Here is a 21,915-nt window from a genome sequence, read left to right as displayed (position 1 = left end):
AAAGGATGGTTGTCAACACAAACTCAGTGAGCCGCAGGACTTGTTGCCATTCTGTATGACTCTAAGATCATGGCCATGCATTCAACTCTGCATTGTTGTCTGTCCACATGAACTTTTCAAATCTAATATCTGTCCATTAATGCCGCAAATACAGAGTATCTGCTTCCACTTTCCTTTGAGGAAGAGAGTTCCACACACTTATGGCACACACAGGACAGAGAAAAGATTCCCCGCAGAATCCCATCAAGAAGTTAATTTGCAGATTGAGTCGGTAAGGCAAATTCAATGTTGGCATTCATTTCAAGAGGGCTAGAATACAAAAGCAAGGACAAAGAAAAGATTCTCCTCGGCTCTCTCTTAAATGGGCCTCTCCCGCTTTTTTTTTTAAAAAAAAGTAGTAACTCTTACTTAGATTCTCCCACAAGAGAAAATGTCATCTCCACATCCACCTTGTCAAGACTCCTAAGAATCTATATATTCTATCTAGTCACCCCTCACCTTTCTGAACTCTAATGAATATAAGCCCAGCTCGCTCACCCATCCTCATAAGGCAAACTGCCCTTTCCAGACTTACGTGTAGTAAACCATCTCCAATTGCTCCAATGTCCCTTCTTAAATAAGAGGACCAATAATTATGCTCTCTTCGATATAGTCTCAATAAAGCCCATCTCTCTACAAAAGCTGTTGAGTAACAGTTATTAGTTGGGAAGAGAAGGGTGCAAGATGATAAGAGATATAGGTTGAGGTGATAGCTATGGACTCTTTCCCAAGGAAGAAATGGCTAATATGATAATCGAAGGAAAATATAGGGGGGGAATGTCAGAGTCAAGTTCTTTTTTAAATGAGTGGTGAGTGTGTGGAACATGCTCCCAGGGATGATGGTTGAGGCAGATTCATGAGGGGCATTTAAAAAACTCTTAGGTAGGCACACAGATGAAGGCAAAATGGAGAGCTAATTAAGATAGAGTAGATCGAAAAATCGGCATAACTTCCAGGGTCAAAAGGCTCGCACTGTGCTGTAATCTTCTTTGTTCTATGAACTTATTACAAATATTATTGAGTAGTTCCTACTGTCTATGAAATGTCCTCAGGAAGAGTTACCATATTTTAATTCATTTTCTCTATTGTATTTAAAAGAAGGGATAAAGAAATCATTGAATTCTAAACTATAAAGAAAAAATTCTAAGAGAAATCTAACCTTGAAAAACACTGTAGATGAAAGCAGACAGGAAGTTATGGAATCGAACAGTAAAGTGCTACAACTGTTTTATACTACTATATTGTCATCATATAGATATAAACTTTGTATATAGATAAAAACTCTGAACTTAAGTATCTGAACTTATGTAAATTTCAATGCCTGTAGACGAACTTGCACTAAATAGTGATCAGCCACGATTGTATATGCCGACCTGCATACCAGTGTCAAAAAGACCAACAACGCTCTTGAACTAAACACGACAAATCAATCCCCCTTTGATCTCATCCTTCACTTTCTCATCAACCTCCTCCAATTCTTTGTGTCTTTGCTCTTCTAAAGTCCTAAGTATTGGAGTATCCTTTCAAGACATGTGCCTCACTAATCTGTTCTCCTTTAGGGTTCTCTTTAAAAGCTACCTCTTTATCTGTCAGTGGTTCAGTGTCAGATTTTGTTTGGTGGCCACTGGTGAGATATGCCTTGGGATGTTTTATGGTGTATAAAAAACAATTCAGAATCAAATTTAATATCACTGACAAATTATAAAATTTGTTGTTTTGCAGCAGCTGTACAGTACAATACACAAACTATAAATTATAATAAAATATTTTTAAAAATTAAATGAAATAGGTACTGCAAAAGGAGAGCAAAAATAGCAAAGTAGTGCTCACAGGTTGGTACATTGTCTGTTCAGAAACCTGATGGCAGAAGGGAAGAAGCTGTTCCTAAACTGTTGACTGTGCGTCTTCAAATGACTATCTGCAGCATTAACTAAAAAAAAATTCCTACAACGGAGAATATGCCAATGAACACTTTCAATTATTTTTCCAAGATTTTTGTAAATTAAAAACTATTTGAAATTAAAGTTCAAAGAGAACTAGGAAGCTGCATTGCCCAAAGCCTGCTGTGCCTTCAATGTGATTACAGCAGGCCCTTTCCCTCATTCACTTTCCTGTCTGATCTCCGCAACCCCTTGATCCTCCTTGCATTCAAACATCAATCTCAGTATTGAAAACACTCCACAACTGACCATCCACAGCCAACATTCTCTCTTTTTGAGAGAACTGCATGAACCAATCATTGCTCTGTACAGGAAGTTTGTATACAGCTTGAAAACAACTTTTTTGATACGCATACTAGGAATATTTAAAATGAAAATTGAAAAATAACATACTTCTGATTTTATGTATTAATTAAAGGGTATAATGAAATACAGTATAACAAAGAAAATCTTCCACATTTCATAAACTTCTAAAATTGGACAGCTTTGGTGTCCAGCAAACCAGTGTTTTAATAATGAGCAGCCAACTTCCATTTTTACTGTTACAATATGTAACAGCGTTGTAACTTGAAACATCGACAATGTAACTATGTTGAAGCTCCAAAATGTTTCAAAGTAGAGGTTGTGATACTTAATATTGTTTAGAAAATGTATGGATTATATTCATTATCACATAATTAACTACAAGGTATTTCACAATTATATTAACATAGATTTCAAAAGTATATGAACATTCAAGAAAATCCCAGCAGCACAACAACTTAGGCTATGTGCGCAGGATCATTTCAGTTACACCCTCCTGCATCTTAAAGGGAACAGTGTAATCACAACTCTCCAAGGTTGCAAGACAATGTCTCCTGTTCTCAGCATTTCTTTTCAACACGCTCAATGGCGCCATTCTTCTAAACACTAGTGAATATGATCCAGTTTCCTCAATCTTTCTTTTTGGGTTAAATCTGTCAGACTATGTATCCATCAAGAGTATCCACACTGTATTGCCATCAAGGGAATTTATTATCACCATATACCACCCTGAAATTCATTTTCTTGCAGGCATTTATGGGAAAATAAAGAAATACAATAGAATTTATGTGAAACTATACACAAAGACTGACAACCAAGATGCAAAAAAAATGACAAATTCTGCGTATTAAATAAATAAAACTGGGAAGAAGCCATAGAGTTCTTGAAAGGAAGTTCACAGGCTGTGGAACCAGTTCAGAGTTCAAGGGAGTGAAGTTATCCACACTAATTTAGGAGTCTGATAGTTTGAGGGGAATAACTGTTCCTGAAGCTGCTGGTGTGGGACCTAAGGTTCCTGTACCTCCTGCCAATGCTAGTAGTGAGAAGTGAGCATGGCCTGGATTGTGCGGGACCCTTGATGATGGATGCTGCGTTCTTCTGGAGACACTCCTTGTAAATGTGCTCAATGTCGGGGAGGAGTTGCCTGTGATGGACTGAGCTGCACCCATCACTGTCTGTAGACTTTTCCATTCCTGGGCATTGGTGCTTCCATACCAAACTGTGATGCAACCAACAACACACACAAAATGCTGGTAGAACACAGCAGGCTAGGCAGCATCTACAGGGAGAAGCGATGTCAACGTTTCAGGACGAGACCCTTCGTCAGATACACTTCATTGTGCATCTATAGATGTTTGACAGTTTTAAATGACACATTGAATCTACACCATTTTCTAAGAAAGTAGAGTCACTGTTGTGCCTTCTTTGTGATGGCACTTACATACTGGACCTAGGATAGATCTTCTAATACAATACCACCAAGGAATTTAAAGTTACTGACCCTCTCCACCTCTGATCCCTTAATGAGGATCGGTTCATCCTCCTCCAGCTTCACCCTCCTCTACTGAAGAAACTCGATGAGCTGCTGAGTCTTTCCAGCAGCTCTTTTTTTCTGCAAGGGAAATGACTCCATCCTTAGGAATGAGCCTGTAGCAATCCAGGTGTGATCTCAAAAAAAGTCCTGAGATTTTTTGTGCTCTTTGTAATGGAGGCCACAGTACAATCTGCCTTCGAATCTGCTTGCTGCACTGTTATTGTTACACAGAGGTTGTCTGACCCTAGTATTTCCAGCATTTTATTGCTCTACCTGAATGATGATTTGATGCATACTATTTGCCCACTCACCAGGGCCCAACTGTACAATTATTATTTAACTAGCTTCATGCATTTTCTTTAAACAATAATTTCCTATGTTTCCCCCATTGTGTTCAGTCAGCTTCTTCCCAATCCATTCGATTAACCTGTCTATATATCCCTTTACATCTCCTTCCTTCCAAGGATGCACTGAGGCACATCATCAGGGATGTAATCTGGGGTCATCTGGTGTTTCAGGACTTGCAGATCCACATTTCCTCTCTTAATCCAACTCTGTATTGTTGCCAGATTTAGATGAAAATATGTAGTATTAAACTCCATATACTCTTCCAGCCATTATATACTAGACCAGCCATTAAAATAGTCCGAGAATCCAGCCCTGATCCTTGTGGAACATTAATGATTTCTAACAGTTTATAATACAGCCATTCAGTCCTCCGTTTCTGATTAACCTGTCTATCTCTGTCCATCATGTACTGTTGAGTTTACTCGATAGGACAGCAGATTTCCAAGTGTCCTTTGGAAATCGAGACATACCACAACTCCTACGTAAGGAAGCATAAGGTACTAGGTTGTTTAGCCCGTTATTTACATAAAATAAACAGCTTTAAAAAGCTACGATTGGGTTCATTCCAAATTATATTTAATATATATGAAGCGAAAATAGGGGTTATACTAAACAAAAAAACTTAAAGCGTGAGCGAACACTTGAATTCCTTACACGTTACAAGGAAAATGTAAATATGCACGGGTGAAATACAAAGTGCTTTAGCTCGGATCCTATTTTAACTCATTTCAGCAATAACTCGGCAGGACTGCACAGCGATTGACGGCTGTTCCTTTCCCCCCTGGTGGGTTCTGCAGGCCTGTAGCGGGCTCTGCTCTTGAAGCTGTGACACAAAGCACGTCCGGCAACCGCGCCTCCCCCTCCTTGGATCCGCGTCGACGAAGCCTTCATTTAGACCCAACGCGAGGCCCGAGGCTCGCCGCCAACCTAGAGGCCGGCAGCCTTCTCAGCCTCCATGAAGTGGGGCGAGTCGGGGAGCTCCCCCCATCTCAGAAGAGTGTGAAGGAATCCTGAGGCCCGGGATGGAGCCCTCTCTGCCATCAGGCCTGCCGAGCTATCCCGGGCCAGTTCCCGGCCGGGGTTGGCAGTGGCGTGAGCGCCAGGACCTGGTTCCAGCTCCCCGGGGAGGCGCACGGCCACCTCTCGCACCAGCGATCACAAACTTTTTGTCCCCCTCTTTCGCTGCAAAATCTAACCACATACACACAAAAGACTACGGTGCGACGGATAAGGTCGCCTAATTTGGCCCGTTTATCACTGCCACTTACCTGTTTACAAGCTTAGACGAAGATTTTTTGTCCTCTTTGTGGGTACAGCCCCAATTTCTCCATACACCTTATTTTCTTTTCTCGCCTAAATCAGAAACGTGTCTTTCCCTATGCTTCGCTGTCAGTTAACAACTGCCACCTACAGAGCGATAGAGAGCTCAAAACATGCAAGTAGCACTGTACAATAAATGGCAAATCGAAACCCGAGAGCCAACATTAATTCCCCACCTTCTTCGCTTGTCATTAAACTGCAGACGGAAACGTACACGTGAAATTACTTTAAAACAAGTTTATCTCATTATTTTCCTGAAACAGTGCCAATCGCGCTTTCAAGCAGGTATCTCATCGTAAAGTCTTCGCTTTCTATTCGTTCCATAAGGAAACAACGAATGTTTAAAAGTAAAATAATGTTTTAAAGCACAGTGCCTTACTAAATGGGCAAATGATTGATATCTAAATTTTTGTCTGTAAAGAAAATTGATGTTCTTGTCTGTAAACACGACGCATCTGCGACGGTTATATTCTAAAAAGCACTGTAAAATACGCGATCGTCTTAAATATTGCTTCAATTATCTCATCCACTTCATTATGACAAGCCTTTTACTGGAAATTTTATTATTTTATCGATGAATTGATTGTAAACTGGTGATAACACTAACCTGCACCTGTAAGATCAGAAATTGTTGAAAGATTGGAGGGACTGGGCTTGTATACACTGGAATTTAGAAGGATGAGAGGGGATCTGATTGAAACATATAAGATTATTAAAGGATTGGACACACTGGAGGCAGGAAGCATGTTCCTGCTAATGGGTGAGTCCAGAACTAGAGGCCACAGTTTAAGAACAGGGGGTAGGCCATTTAGAACAGAGATGCGGAAAAACTTTTTCACCCAGAGAGTGGTGGATATGTGGAATGCTCTGCCCCAGAAGGCAGTGGAGGCCAAGGCTCTGGATGCATTCAAGAGAGAGCTAGATAGAGCTCTTATAGATAGCGGGGTCAAGGGATATGGGGAGAGGGCAGGAACGGGGTACTGATTGTGTATGATCAGCCATAATCACAGTGAATGGTGGTGCTGGCTAGAAGGGCCGAATACTGTCTATTGTCTAAATGTAATACTGTCTATTGTCTAAATGTAATTCCTCTGGATGTCCAATAGAAATTAATTGCTGTTTGGCCAGAGGTTATTTCAGCTTGAGGTGTGCTTGTCAATTGGAGGCGTATCTCATAAACAGCCTAGCATTAATTTTAGTATTGGCCATGAAAAGGCCATGTGCTTTAATAGGAAGTGAGTTATAAATGGCATTCCTCCTGCAGTGAGGAGATCTATTTGCCAGAGGCCTGATGATTCTTTTAAAAGATTCATGGAGCTGTTAGGGAGAATGATAAAATGAAAATGCGAGGGCACATTAAAGAAATTTTGTGAAAATATGGACTAGCTGTGTTGGAATAACAATGATTTAGGGAGGCTGTTAATGCACAATATATTGGTGTTTTATGAAGATTAAACAGATGGCTAAGAGAGAGGAAAGGTAGAAGCTACTTGAACAATCCACAAAATCTACTTCATAATTTGTCTTTTATAGTATTTATTTTGGTAGCTTATAGAAATTTTTATGTCTTGTACTGTACTGCCACGAAGCAACACATTTCATGGCATGTATCAGTGATAATAAACCTAGTTCTGATTCTTGATTCTGAGTGGAATACAGTAGGGAGTGAGTGTCATTTGGGTGTGTCATTGTTGTACATGTACACACACACACACACACACACACACACACACACACACACACACACACACACACACACACACACACACTCACTCACTCACTCACTCACTCACTCACTCACTCACTCACTCACTCACTCACTCACTCCTGGAGGAACTCAAGAAGCCAGGCAGCATCTATGGAAAAGAGTACAGTTGACGTTTCAGGCCAAGATCGTTCATCAGTCCTGTAATTCTTCTGACAACTCACAAGCCTCTCTGCCACAATAAGGTGACAATCCCTGTTAAATGACAACTATGTACCATACCATATTCCAAATGTTGGTATCCTGTTTACTTTCCTCTTGTGTATCTATTTAGCATTTTCCATCTTGCAATAATATGCTGTGTATGAAATTACTTAACTTCAACTCTTTCTGAAACTCTTCCAGGCATGGCTTACAATGAGTCCATTAAAATTACAATTACAAATATTTCTAATATATCTGCTGTATTATAAATAAAAACTATCATATTATTCAACCACCTGCCAGAATTTCTCAAGGATTGTCCTGGAATCTACAGAAAACACACTCCTATTTTTTTTGTCTGCTGTAAGCATTATTTTGAAACTGTTCTCTTTTCTCTCCAAAACACAGCAATTGTGAGGAACTCCTATATTTCTTGTCAGCTGCCTAAATTACTTCCCTTGCTTCCTGTCTTAAATTAACAATTATCATTTCAATATTATGAGTACAAATCATTATCCAGACCATACGTTAGCACTGTATGAATGGTAAAGTATATGAAAATAAAACAAATTCTGAAAGTTGTATGAGGATCCCAAAAGTACTGATGAAAATGATCAAAATAAATGCCAGGGATTTATACAAACCTTTTGTATCCATGTAAAGGTTATGCCTAAGCTTCAGGTCCTAGCACAAAATGATTTCATCTCCCAAAGAACCAAAGTAAACTTGGACCACTTAAGTACAGCTTGCCATCTTGGGCTGAAGTTTGTGTGGGCTCAAGACACTGTAACCAAAAAGAACAGGATGATTCTGAGTGCAATAATTGTTCATTCCAATTATTGTAAACAGAGATTCACAGGGTGGCACTACAATCTCTCTTCAAATGGCATCCATGTGACTCAGCATACTCTAAAGTTGTGTCATAATGAGATAAATATCTTTCTTCTTAAACATTTCATTTGAATAATGCTAACAGAAATTCTATTCATTATTGTCACCATTGAAGTATTTGGTTAATCATGCTGAAACTGAATACCATCCTGTGAATTCCTCTCGGTCGCCTGGTAACAAGAAACAGAAAATGCCAAAAGGAATGTAACCTCTTTATTATTACTAGATTTGGGTTAATTTTCCTCTTGTCCCCTTACACTTCTCACATCATCTGTATCAACAGCAGATCCAGAAACCTGCCAGACATGCTCAGGTATTGGATCATTGGGATAGAGTAGAGAGATAAAAATGCATCAGAACCATTGAATTTAAATACAGTGAGGTCTGTTTAATTGGGACCAGTACATTTTGGCCCAATTAAGTGGTTGCCCCAGTTAGCCGAAGTTTCATGGAAATAGTAATAACGGTATAAAAAAAAGACAAACCACTATTTAACTGAGTAACAACTTATGTATTTAAATGAAATACAGAAAAAATTAGAACACTTCAATACTACTACAGTACTATAAAAGTATGGATTAGTTCCCTATAGTTATTGATGAAGGAATTATACTGCTGTGTTCCTTTTGTTTGACTGTAAATGAACAAAATTAACGCAGTCACCTAGTATAGATAATAGGCTGCCTTCATACAAATTTTGACAATTGCATCCTCCAAGTCTTCATTTTCATTGTAACTTTCAAGATGATTGTCAATAACTTCAAATTCTTTATGATTCCTAACTTGTTGAAGTAGTGAAATCATTTCATTTTATCTTCCGGACTTTTCTGGCATCTCCAAGCCTGAATGCTTGAAACCACAGTGAGCCTATGAGTTCTGAATTGTCTTACTAGTTATTTCTCGCCAACTATGTATGACAAAAATCACTGCTGTTTGGACACAAGTACATGCAACTGACACTATTTAAAAACTCTTTCTCTAAGCACAATGTAACGTCTAACAGCCACAGCATGCATTTGACGCTAGTTGGAAACTATTTGGCAACAGTCTCCTGTCCCAATTAAGCAGCATAGTATCCCAAATAAATTAAGGGAATCTCAGCTATTTTCTCGATTAGTTTTTGTTCTTTAAGAGTTGTCCCAAATAAGTGGCTGCCCCGATTAACCATTAGCCTAATTAACCAGAATCCACCGTATATTTACTTAAGTAATGAGGAGATTTTAAGAAGTATGATCATTAAAATTGATTAATAAACAACATAATTAACATAGGTCTTTTAGTGAAGGAGACTTGCTCCCTTTCTTCTTCTCCTCTTCAGGTAGTCATTTGTGATCATGGTTCAATTGATATTTTGTGGGTTCTGAGGTGACTGATGAGAACAGAGTAGAAACCACAGACTCTTCCACAGATGTGCACGAGGTACTTGATGGAGCATGTGGGTAGTGCACTCCTTCTGCATAGATTTCTGCTTCCAATGAATGGATTCAAGGCAATCACTAACATTTTCTCACCTCTGTTTACCTGCCTTCTTCCCTTCATTCCATGGTCCCTCACTGCAATCTGTAGTGTCTAATTTTCCATTAAGCAATGTAATTTTAAATCAACTTCATGATCTACAGATTTCACGATCTTATGAAGGACTCGGTGGACTTAACTCTCAAGAAAGCAGGTATGGCACCTATAAGCAAACAAAGGTTCATTGCCATATCTAGAAGTGAGGTGGGGGGGGGGGGGTTGGGGGAGCTCCAAGCCAGGCTGAAACACAGAGGGACGAGGCCTCTTCTACCCAGCACCTTGTTAACAAATGTGCAGTCGCTGGAGAACAAAATTGAGGACCTGAGAGCAAGGTTGCTGTATTGGAGGGAAATGAGAGAATGTTGTGTTCTATGTTTGAACGAGACATGATGTGCTTCCAGCATTCCAGATATGGCAGAAATCAGACCTGAAGGTTTCTTGATTCACATAATACACTGAACTGCTGATTTGAAAACGCAAAGGGTGGAGGTGTGTGTTTCATGATAAACTCTCGGTGGTGCTCTGATGTGGCTGTTTTGTCGAACTTGTGTTCCCCCAACCTTGAACACCTAAAGGTCAAATGCTATCCATTCCATTTACCTTGGGAGTTCTCCTCCATATTCTTGACAGCAGTTTTCATACCACCAACAGCTGACTATAATCAAGCACTCACAATATCACCATCTCCAAACAAGGAATAGTCCATCCTGGCACATTTCAAATCATAGTCAGGGACTTCAACCAGGTTTGTTTGAAGAAAACCCTGCTCAGTTACCAACAGCATATAACTTGTAGCACTAAAGGTCCCAAGATCTCTGTTATACTAATCTTACCATTCTATGTCCAGATGACAATTTGGAAAAATCTGATCACTTGGCTGTCATTCTCCTACCTGCATACAGGCAGAGGCCAAAGATCAAAGCTCCAGAGATTAGGACAACAAAGAGGTTGTTGCAGGAGGCAAAGGAGCAGCTATGGGATTTCTCTGATTCGGTAGACTGGGTCACATTCAAGAACTCATCTAGAGATCTGAATTAATACAACATGGTTGTCATGAACTTTATTAAAACAGTTGTAGATGAATGTGTCCCCACAAAATCATTCATAGTCTTCTCTAACCAGAAGCCCTGGATGAACCAAGGGATCCACAATCTGCTGAGGGTCAAATCAAAGGCTTTCAAGTCTGGTGAGTTACAAGAGATCCAGGCAAGATCTCTGGAAAGCCACATCTCGGTTAAAGTGGCAATTCTGGACTAACTGTGCATTAATGAAGGATGCTTGAAAGTTTGGCAGGGCTTGAATACTATCACCTCTTATAAAGTTAGATCAAGTGACATAGGCAACAACAGTTTCCAGATGAGCTCAATGCCTTCTATGCTTGCTTTGACTGTCAGAACATGGAGGAACCATCATGAACTTTCACAGCCCCTGATGATCCTGTTATTTTGGTCTCTAAGGCTGCCGTGTGAGCACCCTTCAAGAAGGTGAACCCATGAAAAGCATCCTGCCCAGACAGGGTGTCTGGTCAAGTATTAAAGACCTGTGCTGATCAACTGGCTGGAGGGTTCGGCGTATGAGGCACCCACCCACTTCGAGCAGGTGGGTGCCTCAGAAGAATATGGTAACCTGCCTCAATGACTATTGTTCCAGTAACACTACATCCACAGTGATGAAGTCTTTTGAGAGGCTGGTGATAACGCATATCATCTCCTCGCTGAGAAGCGACTTGGATCCACTCCAATTTACTTATCAGAGCAACAGGTCTACAGCAAATGCCATCTCATTTGCTCTTCACTGAACAGTGGAACACCTGGATAGCAAAGATGCATACATCATGATCCTCTTTATTGACTACAGCTCAACATTCAATATCATCTTTCCCCTCAAAACTAATCAAGAAGTTTCAAGACCTTGGCTTCAATATCTCCTTTTTAATTGGGTCCTTGATTTCTTCACCAGTCAGTTCAGATTGGCATCATTTTCTCCACAATCTCCATCAGGACAGATGCACCACAAGGCTGTGTGCTTAGCCCCTGCTCTACTCACTTTACACTTGGGATTGAGTGGCTGGGCACAGCAATAGTGCCATATTTTGGTTTGCTAATGTTGCAGGCTGAATCAAAAGTGGTGTTGAATCAGCATACAGAAGGGAAATTGAAAATTTGCTGAGTGGTGTCATAACAACCTCTTACCCAATGTCAGCAAGACCAAGGAGCTGATTATTGACTTCAAGAGGAGGAAACCGGGGGTCAATGAACCAGCCTCATCGGCCGATCAGAGTTGGACAGAGTCAACTTTAAATTTCTCGATATTTTTTATTTTGGAGAACCTATCCTGGCCCCAGCACATAAGTACAATTATGAAGAAAGTATGACAGCACTTCTAATTCCTTAGGAGTTTCTGAAGATTTAGCATGACATCTAAACCTTGACAAACCTATATAGATGTGTTGTGGAGAGTATATTTACTGGCTGTATCACAGCCTAGTATGGAAACACCAATGCCCTTGAATGGAAAATCCTGCAAAAAGTAATGGATATGGCCCAGTCCATAATGGGTGAAGCCCTCCCCACCATTGACCACATCTACATAAAGTGCTGTCACAGGAAAACAGCATCCATCATCAGGGACCCTCACCACCCAGGAGATGTAGACCAGACTATGAAACAGTTTCTTCCCCCAAGCCATCAGACTCCTCGATACCCAGTGTCTGGACTGACACCAACTTATTGCCCTCTACTGTACCTATTGTCTTGTTTATTATTTATTGTAATGCTTGCACTGTTTTGTGCACGTTATGCAGTCCTGGGTAGGTCTGTAGACTAGTGTAGTTTTTTCTGTGTTGTTTTTATGTAGTTCAGTGTAGTTTTTGTATTGTTTCATGTAGCACCATGGTAATGAAAAACGTTGTCTCATTTTTACTGTGTACTGGACCAGCAGTTATGGTCGAAATTACAATAAAAAGTGACTTGACTTGACTTGATGCTCTTTTCTCAATACTGCCATCAGGAAGAAGGTACAGGAGCTTCAGGATATACACTACCAGGTTCAGGAACAGTATTTCCCCGTTAACCATCAGGCTCTTGAACCAAAGGGGATAACTTCACTTGCCCAATCATTGAAATTCCCACAACAAATGGACTCACTTTCAAGAACTCTTTATCACATATTCTCAATATTTATTGCTTTTTAATTATTATTATTATTAGTGTTTTCTATTTGTATTTGCAATGTTTGTTGTCTTTTGCACATTGATTGGATGCCCAGGTTAGTATGGTCTTTCAGTGAGTAGAGTATGATTATTATTCAACAATGGATTTATTGAATGTACACTCAAGAAAATGAATCTCAAGGTTGCATTTGATGACATATATGTATTTTGATAATAAGTTTACTTTGAACTACTGTTGCTTGTCAGATTCCTTCTGCTCCAGCCCTTTACATTTTCCACCTATCACCTCCCAGCTTCTCACATTATTCTTCCTCTCTCACCCTCCTGCTTCTTCTCCCCCTCCCCAACCTGGATTCAACTACTTCCTGTCAGTACCTGCTTCTCTCCCTCCCCCTATTCTTTCATTCTGGCTTCTGCCCTATTCCTTTCCAGTTCTGATGAAGGATCTTCATCTGAAACTTTGTCACTACTCCTCCAGCATTTTTGTCTGTAGTTCCTTCTCCAATAAAGGACAGAAATTTGCATCAAGGCAGCTTCTAACAAGAAGAGCACACCAGCGTCTTTACTTTCTTGGAAGGTTAAGGAAGTTTGGTATGTCACTGAACACTAACAAACTTCTACAGATGACTTGTTGCTTCATGCTTTGGTATAACAGTATGAATGCGCAGTATTGTAAGAAGCTGCAGAGAGTAGTGGACTCAGTTCAATACATCACAGGCGCAACCCTATCTACCACTGGAAGTATCTGCATGAGACACTGCCTCAAGAAGGCAATATCTATCATTAAAGATTCCCACCATCTGAATCATGACAGTTTCTCACACTATCATTGGGCAGGAAATAAAGGAGCCTCAAGTCTCACACCACCAGGTTCGAAATCATCTATTTTCCTTCAACCATTCAGCTCTTGAACGAACTTGCACAATCCTAATCACTAGCCCATTATAGCAATACAATGGCCACTTGCCACTATCATGGACTTTTTTTTTGTTCTAATGTATTCTTTCTTGTATAATTTATTTTTTTCTTCATAATATTGTATATCTGATGCTATGTACCACTGTTGTAAGTATGTTTTTCATTGCACCTGTGCATCCATGGCAATAAAGTCAAATGAGTTTGATAAATCCTAGAATCTTTTCCTTTCTGTTTCAAGAATCTGATCTTGGGCATGTTGAACATGGGGTAACCAGACCTCAGTGCTGAGATATTAGCCACATATCTTACAACCACAATATCCCATGAGAGAATAAAAGCAAAACAAATGTCCTGCTTACACAAAAGTAGTGGCAGGGACAAGGAAACTGATCACTTTCTGACTTGGTAAATTGCATATAATATGACGGGAAAAACAACATATTTCTAAAAACTGAGAAAAGAGTTTTGAACTGTTCTATATGTCAATTAACTCACACTCAATTTAAGAGCATAACGATGATCAGAGATACACAACTGCAATGAAGTATTTTGCACCAATCCAGTGAGTTTAAGAAAATACACAAAATAATCTTTTGGTCATATTATTTTGATAAGAAAAAGTTTCCTCATTCAAGTTGATACACACAGCAAATATGCAATATGTTCAATTGTAAAAATATCTCATCCTTGCAATACAATTAAATTCAAGTTCAAGTTTATTGTCATTCAACTATACACATGCATACAACTAAAGAAAACAACATTCCTCTGGGGCTAAAGTGCAAAATGCAGCACAAGAAGTTACGATCCAGCACATACAGCCACAAAATAATATTATCACTGTATGTGCTGGATTGTACATACTGAATACACAATGTAATTGTACACAATACACAATCTAAATCTTCCTGAAATCTAAAGAACTAAGAGATAATTATGAAATGCACATAAATTGCTTAATCTTACATTTAAAGCAATTTGCATTTATGTATAGTACCTCCTTGAAATCTTCCTAAGATGATTATTGAATTACGTGTCAAGCAAAACTTTACATGAAGCCATATGGGTGGTCGGGTGTATCAGAGATGGGCAGATGTTGGAGTACAGAGAACTGGTGGACAAGTTTATGGAGTGGTGTGTGAGGAATCATCTGTTCCTAAATGTGGCCAAAACCAGGGAGATGGAGATTGATTTTAGGATGAAGAGGACTGTGACGTGTCCTGTGTACATTCTGCGAGAAGTTGTGGTGGTGGAAGAGTACAAATACCTGGGTGTTCACCTTGACAACAGACTTGACTGGAAAACCAACACCAAGGCTGTTTACAAGAAGGGGATGGGCAGACTCTATTTTCTAAGGAAGCTGAGATCCTTCAATGTGCGCAGCAGGATGCTGGAGATCTTTTACCAGTATGTTGTAGTGAGTACAGTCTTCTTTGTGGCCTTATGTCGGGGGAGAAGCATCAGTGCTGGTGATGCAAAGAGACTGAATAAATTAATCAAAAAGGTTGGATCCATCCTTGGCTACAACCTGGACTCTTCTGAGTTAGTGCTGGAGAAGAGGTCACAAAACAAACTGTTATCCATTATGGACAATCTGGCACATCCTCTCCATGACCTACTGAATAAGCAGCTAAGCACCTTTTCAAACAGACTCATTCAGCTCTGCTGTCACAAGCATTGTTACAGAAAATCTTTCCTACCAAATGCAATAAACATATACAACAGTTCGTCTCTGTGTGATAGGAGAACACACATCACAATACAATAGCCTCTGTTTTATTATTTTGTACATTATTAGTGCATATTATTGCAAATCATTGCACATTGGTAAATTATTACTGTATATATAATTATTCTGTACTTTATTATTAGTTAAATCTGCACACTGCTAAGTGTGTTTTTAAATATTGTTGCTGTAAGAAAAGTATTTTCCACTCAGGATCAATAAAGTATTTATTATTTTTATGATATGCTGATATTAGCACAGGTTTTAAGAAATATCTTAAAAGGAATTAAGAAAGAACAGTTTTAGGGAGGCAATTTGATAGCATATGGCTTAGGTGGCTGAAGTAACAAGGTGGTTTTAACTAACAAGTTCATCTGATGGATGATCAACAATCCGAAATATTCAAGTAATTCGTCTCTCTCAGATTATGCCTGGTAATTTCTGTTTCATTTCAAATTTCAAAGATCGAAGACTCAAAGGCTCTTTAATTTCAATTTTGTCTTTTACTTTAGTGAATATGTTTAAATTACATGACTTTAGTTGTTGAAGACAAACTTGCGCTGTTTATAAGTCAAACAAGAAGGTTGATGCTAGAGTATTTCAATGCAAATTTAACCACGCTTCATATATAGAGCAACACACACAAAATGCTGGAGGAACTCAGCAGGTCAGGCAGCATCTATGAAAAGAAATAACAGCTGATCTTTCAAGCTGAGACCCTTCCATAGATGTTGCCAGAGCTGTTGAGTTCCTCCAGTACTTTGCGTGTGTGTGTGTGTGTGTGTGTGTGTGTGTGTGTGTGTGTGTGTGTGTGTGTGTGTGTGTGTGTGTGTGTGTGTGTGTGTGTGTGTGTGTGTGTGTGTGTGTGTGTGTGTGTGTTACTCTGGATGTTCAGCATCTGCAGAATCTCTTGATTTCACACTTCAAATATAAGAGGCACACTTCAAGTTACATTGAGGGTAAATTCCTGAAAAACATTGTAGTTGAAACATGTGACTCAAAACTTTAAATCTAAGAAAAATAAGTCTAAGACTCCTGGTTTCAAAACTGGATAACCTTATTTCTAGATATATTTAAACACAGAATAATTGTAATTATAATTTTATTTGAACTTTTATTCACAAATTACAGGGATGAAGTTACAAATTAATTTCATTTGAAGAGGTAGGCTGCAATCTGAAGACAGAGGTGATCTTTCGTTTCTTTACAGTTCTGGTCCGCTCCTTGTAACATGAAAGAGCTTGATATAAGCCCTTCTTGAAATTGAAACTCCTTTCTTTAAAGGTTCAGATTCCTCTGCCTTTTTGATTAAGTGGTATGTTTCCACTGGAATCCTTACAGGGCTGAGCTGTGATGGCGGAGAGCTATTAGGAGCTGAATCTTTGACCTCACAATCAACTCTACCACACAGAAAGCCTTCTGAATGATGCCTATATAGTCCAAACGTATTATATGATGTCAAATTCCTCATTCTGTTTTCTTCAGTTGAGTCCAATAGTGGTCTGTAGAGCCTCCTGGCTTAATAAAACTGAAGGCTCTAGAGTCTAAAGGCTGTAAAGTTGACGATACGCCTGGAGACATACGCATGTTGCCAAAAAAAATGACATCGATGTGTTTTTCTGGTGCTTGTCCAACACGACAGAGAAATAATACTGAATGGTGCAGCCAGTCTTCCAAGCGCGCGTGTCCCAATAACACACAAGAAGCCGAAGAAACCCAGTGGGTCAGGCATCATCTCTGGATAGAACTGGACAATCGACATATCGTGCTGAGACCCTTCCCTTGGACGTGTGACCCCCAGGCTTTCTCGTTTGAACGCCACGCTACTTGTAAACATCATTGTTCAGCGCTGCAGATTTTTTTTTCCATCAGGTACGACAAAGGAAATCTGCACTTAAATTAATTACATGAAAGGGTTAATCTATCTCAGAACTGCTTTGAAAACTTTGGTCACGCTATGTTCTCCATTTAAATCCGTCCCATTACTCACTTTCTTGTATAACAAAAAGGTTTCGTTACAGTTAGAAAATATGCTAGTAGCTTATATCTGAGAGACATTCAACACGGTTAATACATTCTGAAAACTTTGGCTCAAAATTGCTAGCATGGTTCACGTCAGCAGATTTTACATTTCACTGAGGACAGATGTGTACAGCCAGACCCCATAGACAGTGAATAGCTGCGCATCAGCAGCGTCACTAAATACGTGTTCAGACGGAATTTATCCTATTCGCCACGCCACAAACGTATTGAAAAATTAAGTTTCTCAGTCTGTATTTGAGGAATTCTTATCAATGACACTTTTGAACTCGCGTCAAGCACACCCGTCCCATCCGCCAACAGCGGAACAAACATTTTTATTCCGATTCCTATTCCCCTTGTGACATGTCGGTCTATGGGCTCCCCTTGTGGAAGACGAGGTCGAGGAACAACACCTTATATTCCGCCTGGATACCCTCCAACCTGATGGCATGAATATCGATTTCTCCTTCCAGTAAAAAAAACCCTCCCTCTGCCCTCTTCTTCTATTCCCCACTCTGGCCTCTTACCTCTTCTCACTTGCCCATAACTTCCCCTGGGTTCTCTCCCCCTTTCTTTTCTCCAATGGTCCATCCTCCTTTCCTGTCAGATTCCTTCCTCTTCAGCCCTTACCCACCCAGCTGGCGTCACCTGTCACCTTCTAGCTATCTTCCCCCACTTTTTTATTCTGGCGTCCTCTCCCTATTTTCCAGCCCCGATGAAGGGTCTCGGCCTGAAATATGGACTGTTTATTTATTTCCATAGAGGCTGCCTGAGCTGCCGAGTTCCTCCAGCGTTTTGTCTTTGTTGCTTAGAACTCGCGTTGTTATTTACATACACGGTCTTCAATTATTCTTGCTTATTTTATTTAATGGTATAGACGATTAGTTTACATTGGCGATCGATCGACGTAGCACCAATGTTTGTTTTGTTTTCGGGGATTTCTATTCTTGTTTGGCTCAGGCTAATATTTCTGCGCACAGCAATTCAAGCTGCCTTCAACACAATTTGTATAACTGAAAGCCTAGTATATTTTTTAAAAACTGCTCTGTTGAAGGGGCTCTGCCCGAAACGTCAACTGTGTATTCCTCTCCATAGATGCTGCCTGACCTGCTGTGTTCCTCCAGCATTTCGTGTGTTACCACTAGAAGAACTTAACGGATCAAACGGCAAAGGGTTGGTCGATAATTCAGATCAAGACATCGCATCAAAGCAGTGCAGAGGGGCACTCGGCAGTACAACGCTGAATTTTTAAGTGAGAAGAAGGGGAGAGCCAGGTAATAGGTGGAAACATAAGTCAAATATAGGCAGGTGGGAGGGAATAGAAACAGAAGCTGGTCGGCGATAGTTGGAACCAGATAAGTGAGGGATGATGGGGCGATTAAAATCAGGTTTATTATCACTGAAATATATCATGAAATGTATCGCTTTGAGGCAGCAGTACATTGCTTGATATTTTTTAAAATGACTATAAATTACAATTTAAATGGTGCAAAAGAGGAACAGTAAGGCAGTGTTCATGAGTCCCCGTGGACTGTTCAGAAATCTGATGGTTGGGGGGGGGGGGGGGGGGGGAAGAACCCGTTTCTAAAATGTTGAGTGTGAGTCTTTAGGTTTCTGTATCTCCTCCCTGAGAGTAGTAATGAGAAGAGGGCATGTCCCAGATGGTGAGGACCATTAATGATGGATGCCACCTTTTGAAGATGTCTTCAATGGTGGGGAGGCTTGTGCCCATGATGGAAATGGCTGGGTCTACAACCCTCTGCAATCTCTTTCAATCTTATGCATTGGAGCTCCATACCAGGCGATGATGAAACCACTCATAGGCTCTCCATTGTACATCTGTAAACATTTGCTAGAGTCTTTGATGACTCAATCAGTTGGAACCAGGTGGGAGAAAGGATAAAAAAGGCAATCCAATGGAGAAGAAACCCAGGCAGATGGGTATGTTGGTGATGTCAGATGGTATAAATGGTGATAACTCTAGGTAATACAGGGGTAGAAGAGGGGATGGAAAAGTGATTATGACAAGAAAGAACTCCTGGATGGACTGCTGGGAGTGGGAATAGTTGACTTGAAATTGGAAAATCCAATGTCTATACCAATGGTTGCATGCTAACCAAGCAGAATATGGGTTGGTGCTAGGTTTCACTATGGCAGTGGAGAAGGCTGAGGACAATCCTGTTGGTGTGAGAATGGGGAGGGCAGTTGAAATGACATGCAGAAAATCATGGTGGAGTTTGGGGGTGAATGGTAGTATCAAGGGAATACAGTCTTTGTTCTGTCCCTGGGGGTTTGGGGTGAGAGTAGACATGTAGGAAACAAAGGAAATGTGGTTGAGAGCTCCATCCACTTTCATAGAAGAGAAAGCAAGTTTCAGTAGGAAGAAAGATTTCAGGGACACCAAAGTGGAGACCTCAGCAATGGAACTATTACAACAGAGGTGCAGAAAATCAGGTCCTGATGAATGGTTTGAGCCTGAAATGTCAACTGTTTATTCCCTTCCATAGATGCTGCCTGACCTGCTGAGTTCCTCCAACAATTTGTGTGCGTCTTGCTTATTGTTCATACAGATCAGATCATGACAACAGTAGGATAGAAACTGTCTTTCAGCATGGTGATATGTAATTTCAGGATTTTGTATCTTCTACCCTAATGGAAGAGGGGAGAAAAGAGGATATCTTGCAAATATGTTTTTATATACATTCAGCCATACTTTTCTGCCTTGTATTTTCTATTTTTTTAAGATCAAGTGATTGGATACCACTTGGAATTGTATAGGAACATACCAGATCAAATAAATATATCCCAAATTTGTTATAAACTATAACTACCTAACTTCAATTCCATCTAATTTTAATAGCCAAAACAAATTAAATTCTTTTAAAATTTATGAGATGGAACATGGTGTTCCTAGTTCACTGCCTGGATCCAATGCTCATGGTCTGTTTCCACCTGGGCAGTATGCTGCCAGCCTATCCAATTGACACCGCAGCCAGGTTGGAAGGGCAACTCTGGCCTCAGGCAATTGTGTCATAATAAAGTGGGGGTTGGAGTTTACTTCTAGGCACAAGCAACCTGCAGGTTTTTAAAATGTTATTAGACCATAAGACATAAGAGCAGAATTTCCTGTTATTCGGCCCATGGAGTTTGCTCTGCCATTGCATTGTGGCTGATTTATTATCCCTCTCAATCCCATTCTCCTGTTTACTCCTCATAACCTAAGGTCCCCATAACATTATCCTCCAGGTAACAGGTTTTTCTCAACTATTCAAGGATGACTTACATGAATTAGCATGCCATTTACCACCCTCTGGCTAAAAATATTCCTCCTCACCTCTGTTCTAAAAGGCCATCCTTGTATTCTGTGGCTGTGCCCACTCATCCTAGACTCCCCCACTACATGAAACACCCTCTCTACATCCAATCTATCTAAGCTTTTCAATATTTGATAGGATTAAATAGAATCCCTCCCCCCACCTCTCCCCCCCCCCCACCCCCCTCACACTCTTTTAAGCTCTGGCAAGTACAGGTCCAGAGCTAGCAAACACTCCTCATATGTTAACCCTTTCATTCCCAGGATCATTCTCATGAAACTCCTCATGACATCTTCCAATGCAGCCAGAGGTGACGCAACATCTGTTCATTCACTTCCTCCATTCTCACTATCCTGGGATCCAAACGACCAATCCAGATGAAGCAGCAATTGACTTGCTTTTCTCATCTAGTCAGCTCTGTTCAATATTCACAAAGTGGCCTCATCTACACTGGAGCTTTTGTGATTACTTTGCAGGGCAGTCTGCTCATTCCACAGATGCAAATTGACTAGCTGAGTTCTTCAAGCATCTTCTGTTTTTGTTTGCTGTTTTTTTATTCCAAACACAAAAATCTGCAGATGCTGGAAATCCAAAACAACATACAGAAAATGAGGAGGAAGGCCTGAAGGGTCTCAGCCTGAAATGTCGATGGTTTGTTCACTTCTATAGATGCTGCCTGACCTGCTCAGTCCTGCAGCATTTTGTGTATGTTGCAACCCATTTTATTCTCAAGGTATTCCCATCTACTCACACTAGATGCTTCCTGTCATCTGAATGGTAGGGCTTTGGGGAGCAATGTAGAAGAAGGATGCTGGAGTTCAGGTACATGGTTCCCTGAAAGTGGATCACAGTTAGTCAGGTTGGTGAAGAAAGCTTTTAACACGTTGGCATTAATCAGTCAGGGCACCGAGTACAGAAGCTGGGAGGTCATGGTGTGGTTGTACAAGATGCTGGCGAGGCAACA

At 40.2% G+C, this 21,915-nt stretch overlaps 1 protein-coding gene across 3 annotated transcripts in view; it reads right to left on the bottom strand.

Annotated features, from left to right (window-relative positions):
• zc3h7a (zinc finger CCCH-type containing 7A) overlaps positions 1-5,661 on the bottom strand; it is a 104,879-nt gene extending 99,218 nt beyond the window's left edge. For 2 of the 3 annotated variants that reach the window (XM_073060312.1, XM_073060313.1), the window contains exon 1: positions 5,433-5,658. The gene's annotated coding sequence lies outside the window, so the exon portion shown is untranslated. Of the gene's footprint in view, positions 1-5,432 lie in introns of all 3 variants that reach the window. The other variant, XM_073060314.1, reaches the window with a different exon arrangement.
• Between the last annotated feature and the right edge of the window lie 16,254 nt (positions 5,662-21,915).

This window comes from Hemitrygon akajei, chromosome 11 (genome assembly GCF_048418815.1).
Source record: "Hemitrygon akajei chromosome 11, sHemAka1.3, whole genome shotgun sequence".
Taxonomy (NCBI): Eukaryota; Metazoa; Chordata; class Chondrichthyes; order Myliobatiformes; family Dasyatidae; genus Hemitrygon; species Hemitrygon akajei.
This window is presented reverse-complemented; position numbering and strand designations above follow the sequence as displayed.